Consider the following 19,150-nt stretch of genomic DNA (forward strand, 5'->3'; position numbering starts at 1 on the left):
AATGGCGGTACACACCACTGAGTTATTACGACTTCAAGGGCTATTTTTACTTCTTTTTACTCACTGAATTAAAGCAATAACCGGAAAATGTGCTGTGTGTGTGTGTGTGTGTGTGTGTGTGACTGCGATGAGCTAGGAAGAGAGCATTGGGTAGGTGTGTGGCTAGGGGATAGAAAGGAGGGATAACTGTGGAGGGGTAGGAGATAAGGGTGAAGGTGGGGAATGGGGATAGGAGCGAGCTACAATCTGGGTGGGATAGTGGTTTGGTAGAGTGGCACCGGGGAGAAAACAGTGCTGGCTGGGGGGAGGAAGAGGGGTTATGGCTGGATAGGAGGTTGGGAGCGATGGTTTGGTAAGCATGGTAGGGTGGAACTGGGCATGTGCAGGAGCGTAGGAGCGTGAGCCTTCTTGCCCTTGTCGTCTACAAACAAATCGGTATCGTTACGTCTGGCCCTGACCTTCCCGCTGTTATCGGTTCGCGTTATTTGTTCAGCCAACAGTCGCCGCGGTGCACCTTGTTTGGCCAGCCGCAACACACCTCCAGCCACCCGCCACCTTGTTATTCGGAAAGGCCAGATGACGCCACAGCCTTCTCCCTTCAAGCACCCTACATGCATAGGCTGAAGTGGATATATTCACCAGCAAATTATATACTGTTGTTACGAAGTCCAGTGTAAGAGCAAGGCACTGAGCTGCGTCTATACACCACACACAAGGAACGGCCACTTTATACAGTTATCGCTCGAGATTTGGTGATTAATACACACGATACACATTATAAGTACAAATGCAAATATATGTATGTACACTAAAGGCACACACAGCAGTAGGTCGCTGCTACAAACAGGGAAACATGAGGTGATGGGACTCACCAGCTGCTGGTCCTCGCCGGCTTTCCCTTCTTGTCCCTCTAATTCTCGCATTCCCCGACACCTGAGGACCTGCACGCCCGCTCCACTTCCTTCTATGTTGCCTGTTCTTTTACACGCACGCTCAGCAACTTGAACACACCACTATATTAAATAAAAAAAAAAACTCGAAATTTACCGCGAAAAAAAAAAAAAAAACGGGTGTCACCTCCACAAGTGCTCCCCAAGTTATGAGTATTCATACCCAGCGCTGCCACGCTCATCCAATCACCTTCAGCCAGGCCTATAGCCCCGTCCCATTCTCTTTCATTTTCTTGGTTACTTTTTAGCAACCGCACACAAATTAAGATAAAAATTTTACAGGTTCATTGTGCAGCTTCCCAGTGCTACACTAGTAAGGAACCATCAGTAACATGGTCTGTGCATATATGAGGACCAGCAGTCGAGCAGTGTATTACATTTAACAACGCCACTCCTAAAACTAATAAGATAATTATCCCAGTCATAAACAAGCCCCTTAACACTGCGCAGGAGCAACAAAACAGCTCGCAAATGCTTTCAGTTGTTCCGTAGGCCATTAAAAAGGCGTAACATGCACCTTTATTCTGTACTACTGCCAGCGTTCATAATCTTTAGTGATCATAAACTTACTTCATATCTCAGGTTCCTTAAAGAGGCGGGGAGCGAGGACCTACAAAACATAAGAGTACTGAACCGCTCAGACTGGCTACGCTGTCAGAGCCTCACACTCCCATACTACCTCTGCTGCTTGTTAATGCCTTACTTGACTATTTCTAATTCACTTGGGTGCACCAATCCTTGCTTCAGCCAGGGGCGTTTCTGGATGTTGTAGAAAAAAAAATCGAAGTCAAAGTTGTATTGGTATTTGTCAGATTTTACCTTGTTACACAGTCTGTCTGTTATCTTGCCATAAACACTTTTTTCAAAGGGAAGTTACTCACTGCTAAGCATAAAATATTGCTGATAATAGTCCTCAGTGATCTGACCTAATGACGCCACTGAGTATAAGGCACCATTTACTGCTACCCTTAACACAGGAACCTACTTCATTATAAGCCGTTCATATAGTGCTTCGTAAAGTTTTATTATGCATACAGATCTCGAGCGTCGGCAAGTGGCAACGTAAAAACAAGTTACCAAGGACCGCTAGTGAGCATAAATTTCCTTGAACACTAATAGTACTTACATGTGTAAAGAGCAGTACTTGTTGCATATGAATACTCGGTTACGTAATGTGTGTGTGTGGTATACGGTGTCCCTACGTCGTTACGGTCGACAAGTATGACACTTGAAAGTAATGGACGAGCGAATCAAGCTTAGTGCCGTTTAATGGAGGGGAGTGGGCACGAGGACATGGACGAGGAGTAGGAGGAGAAGTAGGAGAAAGGGGAGGACGACGGGGAGGAGGAGAACAGTACTTCGTTAAATTTAAAGAGGCGATACACTTCACAACTGCACGGCGTTATGTATCATACCCAAATCACTTATGCTATCCCCGCTAAGCCATTATGGTCGATCTCAGCACACTAACACGAGGTTATTATCAGACGGCGAGATTTATGGATCAGAGGCGCCATCAAAGTCAAGTACTGTAATAACGCCTCGCATCTGACTAACGTTTGATGTAATATTCAGGCTTCCAGAGTACATCCAGTCCACCTTGCTGGGAATAAAGCGCAAAGAACATTACAAACGAGAATAACATTGCTTTGTTTACGTTTGTCGAACACTGGTGGCCGTTGGGATGCGTTTTCTTTCGGATTTCAAGGCCAAAAGTGGGGGTAGACTGAATAAAAATTGCCGCACATACTGCCAATCCAATTTTTAGTCCACGTTCCCAGATTTACGTCACGGTTGAGGGATTTCGCCCATTCGTGTGTGTGTGTGTGTGTGTGTGTGTGTGTGTGTGTGTGTGTGTGTGTGTGTGTGTCCTCGTGAACGAGCACCACACACACACACACACACACACACACACACACACACACACCCGTTGCCACATCCCATCTAACACCGTGACTCACTGGGAGAAAAATAATGTCGTTAGCTTATCATTTGTCCGCTCTAACGCCGTCAATTCGTCTCCATTATACTGGGGTTCCAGAAGCATTATTTTTGTGGGAATTGTAGCCATGTAGCTGCACCCTTCCCCACACACCGCACCACCCCCCCTTCCCTGCCCTCTCCCTCTCCCTCTTCTACTCACTTCCCCTCCCTCTCCATAGCAGTTCCACCAGATGTTTGGGGAAAAAATGACAGGGGAAAGTGCAAGTGTTCTCAGATGTTAATGAGTGTACTTGCTTTAGTGTGTGTGTGTGTGTGTATGTGTGTGTGTGTGTGTGTGTGTGTGTGTGTGTGTGTGTGTGTGTGTGTGTGTGTGTGTGTGTGTGTTCCTTGACAGCGCGTGCACGTAAATTAGGCGCGTAATAAACACCATAAACGCTAAACGAATGAGTACGTTTAATTCTATAGGCCTCGTGCTCCCGTGCTTGTTTCCCCTCGAACGGGCGTGCATGTGCTCGTATGAATGTAGACAGCTTTTTATGCGGCGTAACTGCCAACAGTATTCAATTTAGTCCAATAAAAAGGCATCATTACGATCTGGGAAAAACAAATATACCAAGTCATTTACCATCACCATTACGCCCGGTGCTGAGGGAGGTGGGTCATATGGGCGTCCAGGGGAAATTATACTGCACATCATCAAAATTCGTAGCCCAACCCGTCGTGTGATGGCCTTGTTTTAAGTATTATTATGACTCTAAGCTTTACAGGATAGTACCGCGTGTCCTGTCCTGTTTTGCCCTGTCCGGCCCTACGTGATGTGATGTGAGGAGGACCAGGCAGAGTTGGTGGATATGAAATGAAGTGAGGTTGGTGAGGCAGTAACGATTAAATAAAAAAAATAAATAAATAAAATAAAAATACAGTTAAATTCATGTTTTCAAAGTGTTTCTTTTTTGTTTTCTTTAATGTAAAATGTAAGAATATCTACCTTTTGAAAAATATGCTTGTCAAGTACTTATCAACACGGGGAAATCTGAAGAAGGATGACTGTAATGGTGCGGTTGTTACGTCGCTCTTGTGATCCTAAGCTAAATTCATCACTGTCATCACCTCCATTACCAGTACTTCCACCACCACTACTACCACTGCTACGACCTCCATCACCTTCACTACCACCACTGCCATTCTCCGAGAAAAACAAGGATGGGAGAGAAGAAATATATAAGAATAAGAGAATTTTTTTCTTTTTTCAAGACGTCCAGCTATCAAGAAAATTAATGATATTATAAAAACATATAAGATCATATAAAAATAAATAAATAGATAAATAAGGGAAGCTGCAAGAAGACGTCAGGCATACACGTGGCAGTCTCTGTATAAAACATACCCAGTTATTTACACTTATCATCCTTATCAATAAATCTATCTAATCTTCTTTTAAAGCTCCACAATGACTCAGCACTAATAACCTGATTAACCTGATTACTGAGTCTATTCCATTCATGCACCACTCTACTGAATAGCATCACTAGGAAGGAGTATCAGTGAATGGCTGGCAACCTTTCAGAGCCTCAAAATTGCTAACACCTGGTGACGGTAATGTGGTGTGACGTAAGCTATGAGTGAAAAGCGTTGCCGTCATACATTTTATTCATATTTATTTTATTCATTTTTATAAGGTATTCTCATTTATATTTTAATCACCATTACTGCTATTCAGTTTCGAGTCTCCATGAAAACAGTGTAAAAGCAGGTCAGATTACATTACTGCTACGAGTCCTGGCATGTTGTTAAAATATTATTATCAAATTTATTCCTATGACATTGTAAATTTGTCGGATTTCAGAGAAAACGGTATCATATGTATATGAATTTTACAATTGATACAAAACAATGTGCCTTGAAAAAAAAAATGTTTAATGTAGTAATGTGCTCCACTTTCAGCCTGTCAGTGTCAGTAGAGCAGCGCCTGGCAGCTTGTGTTGCCTCGCGCGACAAGGGACAGCGGGAAGTGTTGCAATCTTACTGCTTTCAAGCGTCATGAGAGATGGCATTTTCATTTCTTTGACTTAGACTATATTGTTTACGCCACTGAAATATTCGAACTTTATAAACTTTCTAGATCACTGATGGCTCCCAAGCTGTTGACACAGAATATATATCATAAATGGCATTTAAAATTAGGAACATGACCTATTATATACATTTTGGGATTAAATGACAATTAAACACAGTTTATCATTGCTACTGACCTTATATCTCTCTTCCAGATCTTTCAAGTTACAGTTCAATGAACCATCCATACCCCGCAGCTCAATATCAAGTGTAACATGAGACAAAAAGAAAAAAATGAACACACCGCGAGAGTACATCAGTCACTCCGCCACCGAAGCGCAACCAAGGACTCGCAATACATCCACTCCATTACAGCTTGTACACACAACACACACACACACACACACACACACACACACACACACACACACACACACACACACACACACACACACACACACACACACACACACAAAGGCATCAAATACCACGTGAGCGGCATAACACCGTGTCAAGAAGCGAAAGAACAAATCTGAGGAACTTGAGCCCCACCAGAACAAACAGGACGCCGCTCCTCACCGCGACGGCCAACCGATTAGTTCCCGTCACCCATCACTGCTTTGAACCTTAAGAGACGTAATGACATTCTCTCTCTCTCTCTCTCTCTCTCTCTCTCTCTCTCTCTCTCTCTCTCTCTCTCTCTCTCTCTCTCCGTCAGGGTGAGTGGCCGTGGTCTTCAGTCCGTCATCCAAGTCTTGATAATCGCGCCTTTGTTCGTCCCACAATGGCCAGAATCTCAGGTGAGCTGGACACCTCCCCTCCCCTCCCGGACACTGCACCGAGATCGTGACCCACTTACAGGTGCTCTCCGTTGTTTTCCATCCAGTCATGGTGTTCTACTTCGTTCCTATTCTTAACCTGTATTTTCCGACGTCAGTTCTGAGTGAGCTTTTGCGATTATTTCATGTTTTTAGTTATTCGTTTATTTAATTTTTTTTGTTTTGTTTCGTTCGTACTTTTGGTATTTCGTTTTTTTTTATTGTCCTTGGTGTGATTGTTAAATATATATATATATATATATATATATATATATATATATATATATATATATATATATATATATATATATATATATATATATATATATATATATATATATATATATATTTTTTTTTTTTTTTTTCGTGTTTTTTGCGTGTATATTTTAGTGTGTGTGTGTGTGTGTGTGTGTGTGTGTGTGTGTGTGTGTGTGTGTGTGTGTGTGTGTGTGTGTGTGTGTGTGTGTGTGTGTGTGTTTCCCTGGGGTTTGTGAGCATTTTACATCGTCTGTGAATTATATCTGTTTGATGTGGTATGATTTAATCTTTTGTGCGTCTCTCAGTAATACATTCTCTCTCTCTCTCTCTCTCTCTCTCTCTCTCTCTCTCTCTCTCTCTCTCTCTCTCTCTCTCTCTCTCTCTTTCTCTCTCTCTCTATCACGGTGATTATTGCCACTTATTTTTTCCTTACTTTCTCTTCTCACATTTCCATATGTAACCATGAGACAGTAATTCATCATCATCCATCCTCCTCTCTCTCTCTCTCTCTCTCTCTCTCTCTCTCTCTCTCTCTCTCTCTCTCTCTCTCTCTCTCTCTCTCTCTCACTTTCTCTATACTATTTCAATTCCATCAATTTTTAGACTCATCAATCTATTTTATACTCAATTTTCCTGCAGTATCGTAAGTATCCTAATCATTTTTACGATACCTCTTGACATAACTCCTCTCTCCAGCACTCTTTCATCCAACCACCCTCCTCCTCCTCCTCCTCCTCCTCCTCCTCCTCCTCCTCCTCCTCCTCCTCCTCCTCCTCCTCCTACTCTTCCTCTTTCTCCTACATCTTCTCCAGCGCCTTCGCCCTCGCCTTAGGTCTGACAGACGTCCTCCTGCTGCGTGTAATAAGCCTCATTAACACAGGCACAAAAAAAAGGGGCTTTCCTCCACTGACAAACAGTTCACAACAGTCGCCCCTTCCTGACCTCGCTCGTTATAATGGCATTCCCGAAGGGTGCGCCAGTCTGTACGGCATTTTCAGCCTTAACGCAAGTGGCTGTGAGGGTGAGTCTACCCCCGCTGGTTCCTGAAGGCTTAAAGGTGTCTGGTGTACTGCATAAAGATTCCTGTACCTTTTTTTTGTATGTGTACTGAGCAAGTGTATACGTGTTTATCTTTCGGGGGATGTGTGAAAATGCTACTATATTTTCTCAATTCTTTTTTGTATATTCATCTTCTATCTCTCGTTGACACACTGGAACTTTCCTTCATGATAATTTTCCCTAGTAAGTTAGGTTCCTCACCGGTTTCATGAGACGTTATATTAGATTAATGTTCGTTAGAGTATGGACGCGTCGGCAAGTGGCGGTGCAAGGACGAGTTAGTCTGGAGTCAACACAGAGGCGCGTGATGAGTGCACGGAGATCCAGGGTTGAAAGCCGAGTACTCCATCAAGCTTGTAGCGATACTCGGGGTGAATCAGGATTAAGTGGGGGAGCTTGCAGTTAATAAGGCTTGAGAGGGAGCGCGGGCGTGTATGTGAGGCGGCGGAGAGTTAGGGGAGCACTGCAGGCTTGCTTCACGCTATAACAACGCGTGTTAATGGAGCTCGTGAAATATGGCGTACGGTTTAAAAGGGAAGCTTATATGTATTGCAGCGATATATTACCTCCAAAGCTTTATTATGGTGGAGTTCTAACGCAGAGGTGATGGTGCGTGCAAGTGCCACGTATCACTGCAACGTGGCATTAATTACTTTTCTTCGTCACAAGCGCCTATTGAGCTATACGATAATAACTCCTTTCTTCTATCAATCGAACTAACTCCCGTCCTTCTCTCAGCTTCCCTTACCTTGACCTCCACCTCCCCTTGCTAAGTAACCAGTCACGTATTTATGATTAGTAAATGTACTCAGTGAAATGTATGCATACGCTGCCTAGCCACACGAGCGTCTTCAATTACCTCCACCCACTGATTAACGTCTCAAGCGAATGTTGTTTTTATGTTATGACATTTGCTCGACGCTTGAGTGGGCCACTTAAGCCACAAGTAAGGAGTCAGCGGTTAACCAAGATTATTTTCATGCGCGCTCGCTTCTCTCATCACCGTCCCCGACAAGGCTGGCTGTAATGCGGCACCTGAGGGGACCTGAGACTCCACGGGAGAGCGAACACAGGCGAAGAGGGGAAGGGGATAATGAAGCAGGAGGGTCGATGGAAGGATGATGAGGAAGAGGATAGAATGGTATATGATAAGCAGGGGAAATGGAATAAAGGAGTGAATAGGATGGGAAGAAGATCGAAAGAGGATGAGATGGAGGAATAAGATAAACAGGGGGGAAATGGAATAAAGGAGTGCATGCGAAAGAAAAATTAAAAATGGAGGGGAAGGAAGAGTAAATGTTAAAAAAACAAACAGGTGAATAAAAAAAAAAACACTGAATAGGATGAAAAGAAAATCGAAAAGAACGAGAGCGAGGAATGGAGATAAAATAGAGAGAGAGGAGAGAGAGAGAGAGAGAGAGATAATAGCATGGGTGATTGAAATGGAGGGTAGAAAAAGAAGCGAGATGGAGAATAACGCACAGACTCACAAGTAAACATTTCTACTCTCAGACTGCGAGGAAGAAGAGGAAGAAGGGCCATACTAGGAAGAGGGAGAGGTGGTATTTTACAGGCATAGAAAAGAGAAAACGTGGATGCGGAAATTGCTGAGAGTGGCTTAAGGTGATTCATGGAGCGTGCGAGGAAGAGGGGATGGTGGTCGTGGTAGTAGTGGTGGTGGAGGCGGTGGAGGAGGGGAGGGGGGGAAGGGATAGAGCAAGGGTCAGGGACAGACGGACGTTCAGGAGTTCAATGTCAAGGGTTTATTTTAATTTCCTATACGTGTGTGTGTGTGTGTGTGTGTGTGTGTGTGTGTGTGTGTGTGTGTGTGTGTGTAGCGGTGAATAAGCAACTGATGTGGATGTTTGTTATTTCGTTCTCAGGATTGAATGACGATAAGAAGAGCTTCAAAAACAAGCAAAGAGAGAGAGAGAGAGAGAGAGAGAGAGAGAGAGAGAGAGAGAGAGAGAGAGAGAGAGAGAGAGAGGAGAGAGAGAGAGAGAGAGAGAGAGAGAGAGAGAGAGAGAGAGAGAGAGAGAGCGTATGTGTGTGCGTACGTGTGTGTGTGTGCATCTTTCCGTCTGTTTACACTGGAATTTACCTGCATGATCGATTGTATTAGTCATTTGTGTGTCATTCATTAATTCGGCGATCGCGATAATGTATTGCCTGCGCCATCCTGATTAATGTGGCCGCGCAGAGAATGTAATTACGGAGCAGAGTGTACGTGTACTGGGGGAAAAAATGTCCTTCACCGGTGTACGCTTCTAAGTGGTCTTCGTGTGTGTGTGTGTGTGTGTGTGAGTGTGTGTGTGTGTGTGTGTGTGTGTGTGTGTGTGTGTGTGTGTGTGTGGGAGGGAGGGAGGGAGTTGCGTCACTGTGCGCACCTTTTCTGCTCAGGTGTAGAAGGTGAAGGTGGTCAGGTGCACGAGGCTGAGACAGGTAAAGGTGGTGGTGGTGGTGGTGGTGGTGGTGGTGTGGTGGTGGTGATGATGACAGTGTTGAGGCGAATGTGGCAGTAAGAAAAACTTAATTGTTGTCGTTACTATCCTTATCATTGGTGGTAATATTTTTGGTGTTGATGGTATTGTTGTTGTGTTGTTGTTGTTGTTGTTGTTGTTGTTGTTGTTGTTGTTGTTGTTTGTTTCGTTTGGTAATATTAATAATGTTCTTGTTGTTGTTATTGTGTGTAGTAGTAGTAGTAGTAGTAGTCATCAACATACTACCAGTACCATTATTACTACCACACTGATACCACTAGTGCTACTGTCATAACAACTACTGCTACTATTACTACCACTACCACTACTCGTGCAGATGCCAATGGTTAATAATAATGATGCCCTTACGTATGAGCATTATTCAAATAAAACACAAACAAGTAACCTTCCCCCTTCCAGTTCATACAGGACATCACCATTAAAGATCCAGGGAATAAGGAGAGAAATAAAGACAATTATCAAGTTTCCCCCCTATGCAAATAGTGTACTGAAAAAAAATGTAATATATAAAAAAAATAATCTAAAGGGGCAAAATGTTTCAAGTTTTTAATATAGAATCTATCATATTTTCCAGAGCCATTATACCATCGATAACTAATTAAAATAGTGAAAGTATTGTAAAAAAAAACATATATTTAAACAAAGCGTACTCATCCAATGCGGGCAAAATAAACACTTTTACCCATAAATACACGGGAAAAAATAAGGGAAAAAATAGGCGAAGTGATAAAAAGGATTGACTTGCAATAAAACTCGGTAGGGGAAAAAAAAGTGAAGGGGGGGAGGGCACCAAATATGGCACAACAAACACACGGCAAAAAATGTAAAACCAGTGTAACAACAAGTTTATTTTGCTGTAGTCGGTGGCAGTAGGTGGGTGGTGATGGCGGTGGTGGTGGTAGTAGTGGGCATGGTGATACGTAGTAGGTCCAAGTAAATCTCTCTCTCTTCTCTCTCTCTCTCTCTCTCTCTCTCTCTCTCTCTCTCTCTCTCTCTCTCTCTCTCTCTCTCTCTCTCTCTCTCTAATGGTAATTCTCAAGCATTTCCAGTCATTAGACGATAATTTATGTTCCCACACCCCCATAACTACACGCCCTCTCCCTCCCTCCCTCCCTCCTCAGCCCCCCTCATCCCTCCCCCACCACCCTCCATACCTTTAAAACTCTCCTCTCTCTCTCTCTCTCTCTCTCTCTCTCTCTCTCTCTCTCTCTCTCTCCTCTCTCTCTCTCTCTCTCTCTCTCTCTCTCTCTCTCTCTCTCTCACTGTTGACACTCCCTCACTCTTCCTTCATGCCGGTAGTGGCGTCACTCGGCTCAGGGTGGATTAAGGGACTCCCACTGAAGGTAAACGTGTGACGAGTCCTATTTTTTTTATTTGAATCTAATCTTACGTCAGTTTTTTTTTTTTTTTGTTTCTCGATTCATTTCAACTTGTCACGTATTTTCCCTTTGTAATCTGACACTACTGGTGCCTGGTGGGGGGGGGGTGGAGGGAAGGCTTGGGTTTTGAGAATAAGGGGCTCAAGGTTCTGGTGACACTAATATCTGGTCCTCTCTCCCTTGCTAATCCTCCTTTACGTCTCTCCGACCTCTACCAATATCACCTGGCTTCCCTCCCCGTCTGACTCCTCCTCTTCAGTCACCTTCATAATCTTCACTTTCTTCTCTACGTAGTTGCTCCTTCAGAACTTCATCTTCCTCTCACTGATTCTTACGGCTCATGTTCGTAGTCTCTTCCATCTCCCCTCTGCTTCTGTATCTACGAGTATTCCTCCTTCTCCTCTTCCTTTTTCTGATTTTCTTACAAATTCACCTTTATAATCTTCTCTTCTCTCTACTTATCTACTGTATTTATTATATCCTCCTCCTCTTCCTCTTCCTCATACTCCTCCTTCTCCTCCTCCTCGTTCTGTTTTACGTCTTTGTTTAGTTTTCCCCTTCTTGTTCTTCTTCCTCCTCCTCCTTTTTCACTGTCTTCATTGCTTTCCTCCACATTTATCTTCATAATCTTCATTTCCTCCTATACTTAATACTTCAGCACCTCATCTACTTCCTTCTCCTCCTCTTCCTTCTCTTCTTACTTCACCCCCTCCTCCCCTCTCTTCTTACTTCCCCTCCTCCTCCTCCTCCTCCTCCTCCTCGTCGTCTTCCTACTTCTCATCACCTCCTCCATGACCCCTCACACACTTAGCAGTATCACTTCGCCATCTAATCTACCAACAATATCACTTACTTGGCGCCTCATCTCTTCACCTGTCGAGCTGTCCACGCCACGGGTCGTAATATCAGGGCACTCGTGTGAGATAACAGGTGTGGAGTCAGCCCTCATTATCAACTTGGGAACAGTGGTTATTAAAGTGGTGTTTACTTGTTTTGTTCATAATACACGAGGGAAATAGAAAACACTATGAAGGATATGAAGAAAATAAAGTGCATGGAGGAAAGTGAAGAGGAGAGGTATGTTGTTTTAGTTTCTAAATAAAAATACCAATTAAAATAAAAGTTTAAGGTATTTAGGGAGTAAGTGTAAATTAGTTTCAAGTTCGTTACTCGCTTGGAAAACGTGTTAGACATACCAAATATCACTGCGAAAAAGATAAAAGAAGAAAAAATCAGGAAATAGGCGAGAAACAGAAAAATAAAGCACCAAATTTTCTTTAAGAGCTCCCTATTGACTCGGCACCTACCAACATTGACTCGCTACAAACAACCTACTTATTTAAACTTCAGTAATCACATAATCTGAGCGTTATTCTGCCTATAAATATATGATTCTCAAGTCCCTCTTTTCTTCCACTATATGATATATGACTTCCGCGTCGTGTTTCCCTCTGATGGTTGTGACCGCGTGACAAACAAGCACCGCAATACAAAAGACAAAACCTTCCATTCGTGCAATATTGATGTGAGAAAAAATGCAATAAGAGTGAAGAACGAACGTGGCTTTAAATCCATGAGCATCAGCCTGACCTTTATAAGTCAAAGTTCATACGAAAAACAATGCAAAAAAAATCACAAATCTAATAGCAGGTACATACATATATATTTCTACTGAACTTATTGCATATACTCCTATCTCGTGTGTATCTCTACTTGATATCTGAATTTATACTTCCCGTTTGACGAAGCAAGGACGCGTTACGACATACGCACACACACACACACACACACACACACACACACACACACACACACATAACCCGATGTCCTCTAGAAATGAGACTATGAAATGCTTAGTTCACAAGAGAAGCGCTCGCTCTTACACACACACACACACACACACACACATAACCCGATGTCCTCTAGAAATGAGATTATGAAATGCTTAATTCACAAGAGAAGCGCTCGCTCTTACACACACACACACACACACACACACACACACACACACACACACACATAACCCGATGTCCTCTAGAAATGAGACTATGAAATGCTTAATGCACAAGAGAAGCGCTCGCTCTTACACACACACACACACACACACACACACACACACCACACACACACACACACACACAAATAAAGAATGAACTCAGCGGAAGAAGCACAGAAAACAAACGAACAGCCAATTTAGGCGTGTAGAAGGATTATCGCAAGTCACCCGCAGCTCGACCGTATATTGTAACGTGAGAAGATGAGAAGGGCGAGGACGACATGGGGTACGAGAACGAGGACAAGGAGTTTAAGGACGAAGAAATGATTAAGGCAAGTCACTGAGTACCTGAGGGTTGTTGCGTGATGAAAGGATGAAGAGGACGAGGAAGAGGAGAATGAGGCCAGGGAACACAACGACTAGAGGCCAAGAACCAGGAATGAAGAAGAGGAGGAAGGGAAAGAGCAGATGATGTAGGAAATGGGGGTAGTGAAAGGGATGATGAATGAAAAAAGTAAGGGAGGAAGAGGAAATAAAACAGGTTGACAAGAAGCAGAAAAGGCAGAAGGGGGGAGGAGGATAGTAAAGAAAGAAAAAAGGAAAGAGACGAAATAGAAAGAAGAATGAGAGACAGAGGAGGAAGAAACAACATTTACAATATATATATATATATATATATATATATATATATATATATATATATATATATATATATATATATATATATATATATATATATATATATATATATATATATATATATATACATATATATATATATATATATATATATATATATATATATATATATATATATATATATATATATATATATATATATATATATATATATATATATATATATATATATATATATATATATATATATATATATATATATATATATATATATATATATATATATATATATATATATATATATATATATATATATATATATATATATAACCAACATAAAAAAAATAAATAAATAAACTAAGAAACCAACATTACAGAGCACATGAATCGCCTCGGTCGCTTTACTGATAAACGTCTCCACTCACCGCCTGTGCACACTCTCCAGGCGCCAAGTCCCTGTGTATTGGAGCTGCACGCCGCTGATGTATACGTATTAGCTCAGCCGTCAACGTCAAGGGAACACCGCCTAGGGCGCGGTGGAGGGGGGAAGAAGAGGTGCAATTTACCAACAACAAATCATGGTAATTATCTGAAAATTTATATCTTTCCCCATAAGTGTACAGGAAATGTGGTAGTGTACTCTAGTGGTGGTTATGTATTCTGCTTTCATATACAAGAGTGTCTTCACCTTTTCACTGCCAGAGGGGGCGTTGTACATTAAGCACAGCATGGAACATTTTCAGACATCCGCCGGAAAGAAAGAAGAGGTTAAAAGAGTAGGTTTTCTAATTTATAGCATATATGGTGTTTCGGAGTGGCTGTGGAACCAAGGAAGTGTCTCAGAGCGCCGTGTGATTAAGGAAAGATGAGGCAAATGCTAAAGAAAAAGGTCCATCCATCTTTCCTTGCTCCTTCCCCCCTGTTATTTTCTGTGTGTGTGTGTGTGTGTGTGTGTGTGTGTGTGTGTGTGTGTGTGTGTGTGTGTGTGTGTGTGTGTGTGTGTTTTAATACGTATGGTCATCCTTTTTTTTCACACTCAAATCAGCGGAGGACAAAAAAAAAAAAAAAAAAACGGATGGTTGGAATATTCAAAACTCCAAACTTTTAAACACAAAAAAAATTATCATAAAACTCTACAGCAACAACAGTTAGGGATGAGAGTATTGATCGGTGTGGCTTACCGTCCCTTCCCTCTACTACCATCACCACCACCACCACCACCACCACCACCACCACCACCACCACTACCCAATACCAAATACACCGTCACATAACAGAGTATAACGCCACCAGTCCACCACAAAACCTGTTATAATGGCAAGTGTACTAAACCAGCACCCAACTCGACGCAGTATAACCACATGACACATTAAGTGGGGTCGATGCTACACACACAGACAGACAAGTATAGACACAGACAAACACACAAAGGGTAAATGTTACTGGACGATCACAAAACGCATGGCAGCCGCAGCGCACGCCGCGTAACACACAAATTAATGGAACATGCAGCTCGCCCCTCAACGCCCAACAATAGCGGGGGTTCCATTATCCTCACCTCCAGCGCAAAAACACGTACGAAAGTGGCATCGGGAACTGGAGGGCAAAAAATGAATAACGAGAAGCGCATTGTAAATAAACACGCGGAACTGAAGGACAACCACACACACACACACACACACACACACACACACGTTTAAGCGCATGAGATGATCTAAATTCGTACTGAGCAAGAGCAAGACAGAGATAGAGAGAGGGAAAAAAAAAGATATTTACGCCACAAAAACCAAATCGGGATCAGAACGAAATGTCAAACGAGAGAAGGAACGGTACTTTGCGAATTGTGGTGCGAGGTGAGAAAAAGGCGACGAAAGAGGAGATGAAGAAATAGAGTAAAGGAGGAAGGGAGGGAGAGAGGGAAAGAGTGGGAGGGAGGGAGAATCGGAAGGACGGAGGACAGAACGCATCAAGGGAAGAAGGAAGGAAATAACAAAGAAAAAAAAATAATTAAAATAATAAAAAAAAATTAACCATATATAGAAGTAAAGACGTAGGAAGAAAAACAATAAAAAAAACACAAGATAATGAATGAATGACGAAACTAGGAAACATCAAACGAACAAGGAAACAAGAGAGAGGCAATGAAGTAGGAAAAAAGATAAAGAAAAAGAGAAAGAGAGAAAAAAAAAGGAGTGTTAAATTACTGAAGATAAAGTGGACGGGCTGAAGAAGAAAAAAATACCAAACAGGCTGTAAACGACAACAACTTAGGCACTTTAGGTAAGGTGATACAGGACGTGTGGGGGAGGGGGCGAGGGTGAAACAGGGAGGTGGGAAGTGATGACGGGAGAGAGAACTTAGTGGGTGACGTAGTGAGGGTGAGGAGAGAGGGTGAAGGAGTGTGAGTGTGAGGAAAGAGTGCATCGTGAGAAAGGAAGGAAGGAAAGAAAGAGTTTAAATATATGCAAGTAGGTGAGTGAGGGTAACAGCAGAGGGATGAAGGAGACAAGGAACAGGGTGACGTACGAGTAGCGAGAGAGAAGTGAGAGTAAGGGCCAAGAGTGTGCCATAAGGAACGAAGAGGTGTAGAGAAGGGAATGAGTCAGGGGAGTGATGGTGACTGTATAGGGATGAGGGAAAGAGAGTGACGGTGAGATGGAGAGGGAGGGAGGGAGGGAGGGAGGGAGGAGTGCCGTCAGGGTCACACCACCTGGCTCACCTTGGCCTTGAAGTAGCACACGGGGGATTCCCACCACACCCTCCACCACCTGTTCACTTCCCCCATCACCCATCACCACCACACCTGCACCACAACCTGTCACGTGCCCCCCCCCCGGACTGCATTACCACCAGCCTCCCTCTCATCCTTCATCCCTTTGCCACGTGGCACCCCCTTCATTCAACTTCTCCCTCTCTCCCTCCCTCCCTCTTCCTCCTCCCCCTCCCCTTGAGCAACTGAGCACGTGACATCACTCTACCTCCTTCCCGTTGCCTCCTTCCTTACCTAACCATTGCTTCATCGTCCTTTTCTGCTTGTTTTTTTTTCTTCCTGCTACTCTTTCTCTTCCTCTTCCTGCTCTCTTGTTTCTAACTGTAACATATTTTTAGGGTATTTATTTATTTTGGATTAGATGGTTTAGCTCATCACAAACATGCTCCCATTGCTCAAGAAGTCTAATTTTGTTTGTTCTTGTTTATCCTTAGTATTCTTCTTCTTTCTCCTCTTCTTTTTTTATTATTATCTTGTGTAATTCATATTCTCCGTTTCTGTTATCAAATATAAAACCAAAAGAGTTATTTGGAATACTGCATTACGTTTTTCCCCGCCACCACGCAGTTAATCCTCCATTTAAGAAGAAATTAATTTATGAAAGCTATATTTATCGATTTTTTTTTATGTAATCACCTCAACTTTTCTCTTTGTTACGTGGATAGCGAGCGACACACACACACACACACACACACACACACACACACACACACACACACACACACACACACACACACACACACACACACACACACACACACACACACACACAGATAGATAAATAGATAGATAGATAGGTAGATAGATAGATAGAGATAGATAGACAGATAACTTACTGCTCACAAATTACAAAGCACACACACACACACACACACACACACACACACACACACACACACACACACACACACAGATAGATAGATAGAGAGAAAGATAGATAAATAGATGGATAGATAGAGGTATAGATAGATAGGCAGATAACTTATTGCTCACAAATTACAAAACACACACACACACACACACACACACACACACACACACACACACACACACACACTGACCATGCCCGCCTCCTCCTCCGTCACGCCTAGGAATAGCACACCCAGCCGCTGCCTTCCCTCACTCGCAACACTCTCTCTCAACCGCGAATGAAAAATAGGGCCACTTTTATTTTGCAGAGCGACCCACGACATTTTCCACCCACCACCTGTGACATTTGGTTCCTCACACACACACACCATCTGCACGAGACACACGCCTCGCAAACACTCCATAAAGCTCACAATTTGCTGTCCTCTCTCTCTCTCTCTCTCTCTCTCTCTCTCTCTCTCTCTCTCTCTCTCTCTCTCTCTCTCTCTCTCTCTCTCTCTCTCTCTGCAATGCTTAAAATTTTCATGTAATAAGAGAGCACACACACACAAAAAAAAAATCGTATTCTAAGTAATAATAAAACTCACCTATTCAATAACTTCTGGTCAGCCAATGGAAATAAAAAGAAAGAGAAAACAATACCCCATAACTAAGTACAATGTGAACCTTAATGCTTAATATTTCCATGTAATACAAAACGACAAAAATTACACGTTCTGAGTAACAACAAAAACTAACCTTGTACTCAGAAACCTCTCCTCCAGTACCCTTTTCCCCTCCCCATCTCCCCTTCCTACTCATTCCCTCTCCAAGCCTTCTAACGCCTCCTCTTCCTGCCCCCTTCTGTTCCCCCTTCCACATCCCCGGTCACGCCTCCTCTTCTCCCCTACTCACTACCCTCATAAGACCCCATCCTCCCCACTTCCCACTTATTCCTGTCCTCTTCCTCCAACGTCTCCTCTTCCCCCTTCCCTTCCACATCCCCTCCTCCCCCAACTCTTTCTCCTTCCCCCGTTCCCCACTGTCCATTATAAACAGTACTAAAGGTGCCACCACGTTCCACTTCTGCAGCATATTTGCATCCGTTTGCTCCTCTGTAGGAATAATATTTTCGCTGCTACGAGAATTAAATGCTACTGTGTTACCTTGATGTGTTACTTGACAATATAGCCTTTTTATTTTTATTTATTTTTGTTGTTGTTGTTGAGCTTCAGTGTGAACGTGTGTCTTAATTGTCTGTTTTTTTTTCTTTATTATTATGTAGGTGTAAATGTCCTTTTTGTATCTAGTGAACAGCATAAAATATATATTCATTTTATTGTTATCCTACATCGATACATCTCTTTGATCTAGTTACTGTCAATCCCTTACTTATATATATATATATATATATATATATATATATATATATATATATATATATATATATATATATATATATATATATATATATATATATATATATATATATGCTCTTTTCCTTTTCCCTCACCTGTTGTGTATGTCAGTACGCCTGCAGGTCCAAGCTTCCCTCTGGCCAGTGGTCTATCAACGAAAAAGAGAAAGAGAAAACGTATTATTTTATAGTTACTATAGTCAAAGAGTATGAAAAAAATAAAAATAAATAAACAGTCGTTTACAAAAGTATATACGTGAATCTTTGTATTTGCGAGCGTTTGCAAATTTTCTTTTTCATTTTCCTTTTATGTTATTCAGCGAGTATTTTTTTTTTCAATGATATTCTTGTCAAGTGCTGACAGTGTTTTATTATTATTATATTTTTATTTATGAATGATTTTTGTTACTTCTGCTTTGTACTGACATGATATATGATCTTCATTACGTAGAACATACAAACTTTTAAATATGCTTGAATTCACAAATATGCATTAATTTTCTTGCATATCTCTC

General features: G+C 42.2%; 1 long non-coding RNA gene across 1 annotated transcript in view; it reads right to left on the bottom strand.

The window, feature by feature from the left end:
* LOC135101108 (uncharacterized) overlaps positions 1-18,791 on the bottom strand; it is a 78,242-nt gene extending 59,451 nt beyond the window's left edge. Inside the window, exon 1 of the long non-coding RNA XR_010269029.1 lies at positions 18,732-18,791. This is a non-coding gene — a long non-coding RNA (uncharacterized LOC135101108). The remainder of the gene's footprint in view (positions 1-18,731) is intronic.
* Between the last annotated feature and the right edge of the window lie 359 nt (positions 18,792-19,150).

The sequence above is a fragment of the Scylla paramamosain genome, chromosome 6 (assembly GCF_035594125.1).
Source record: "Scylla paramamosain isolate STU-SP2022 chromosome 6, ASM3559412v1, whole genome shotgun sequence".
Lineage (NCBI taxonomy): Eukaryota > Metazoa > Arthropoda > Malacostraca > Decapoda > Portunidae > Scylla > Scylla paramamosain.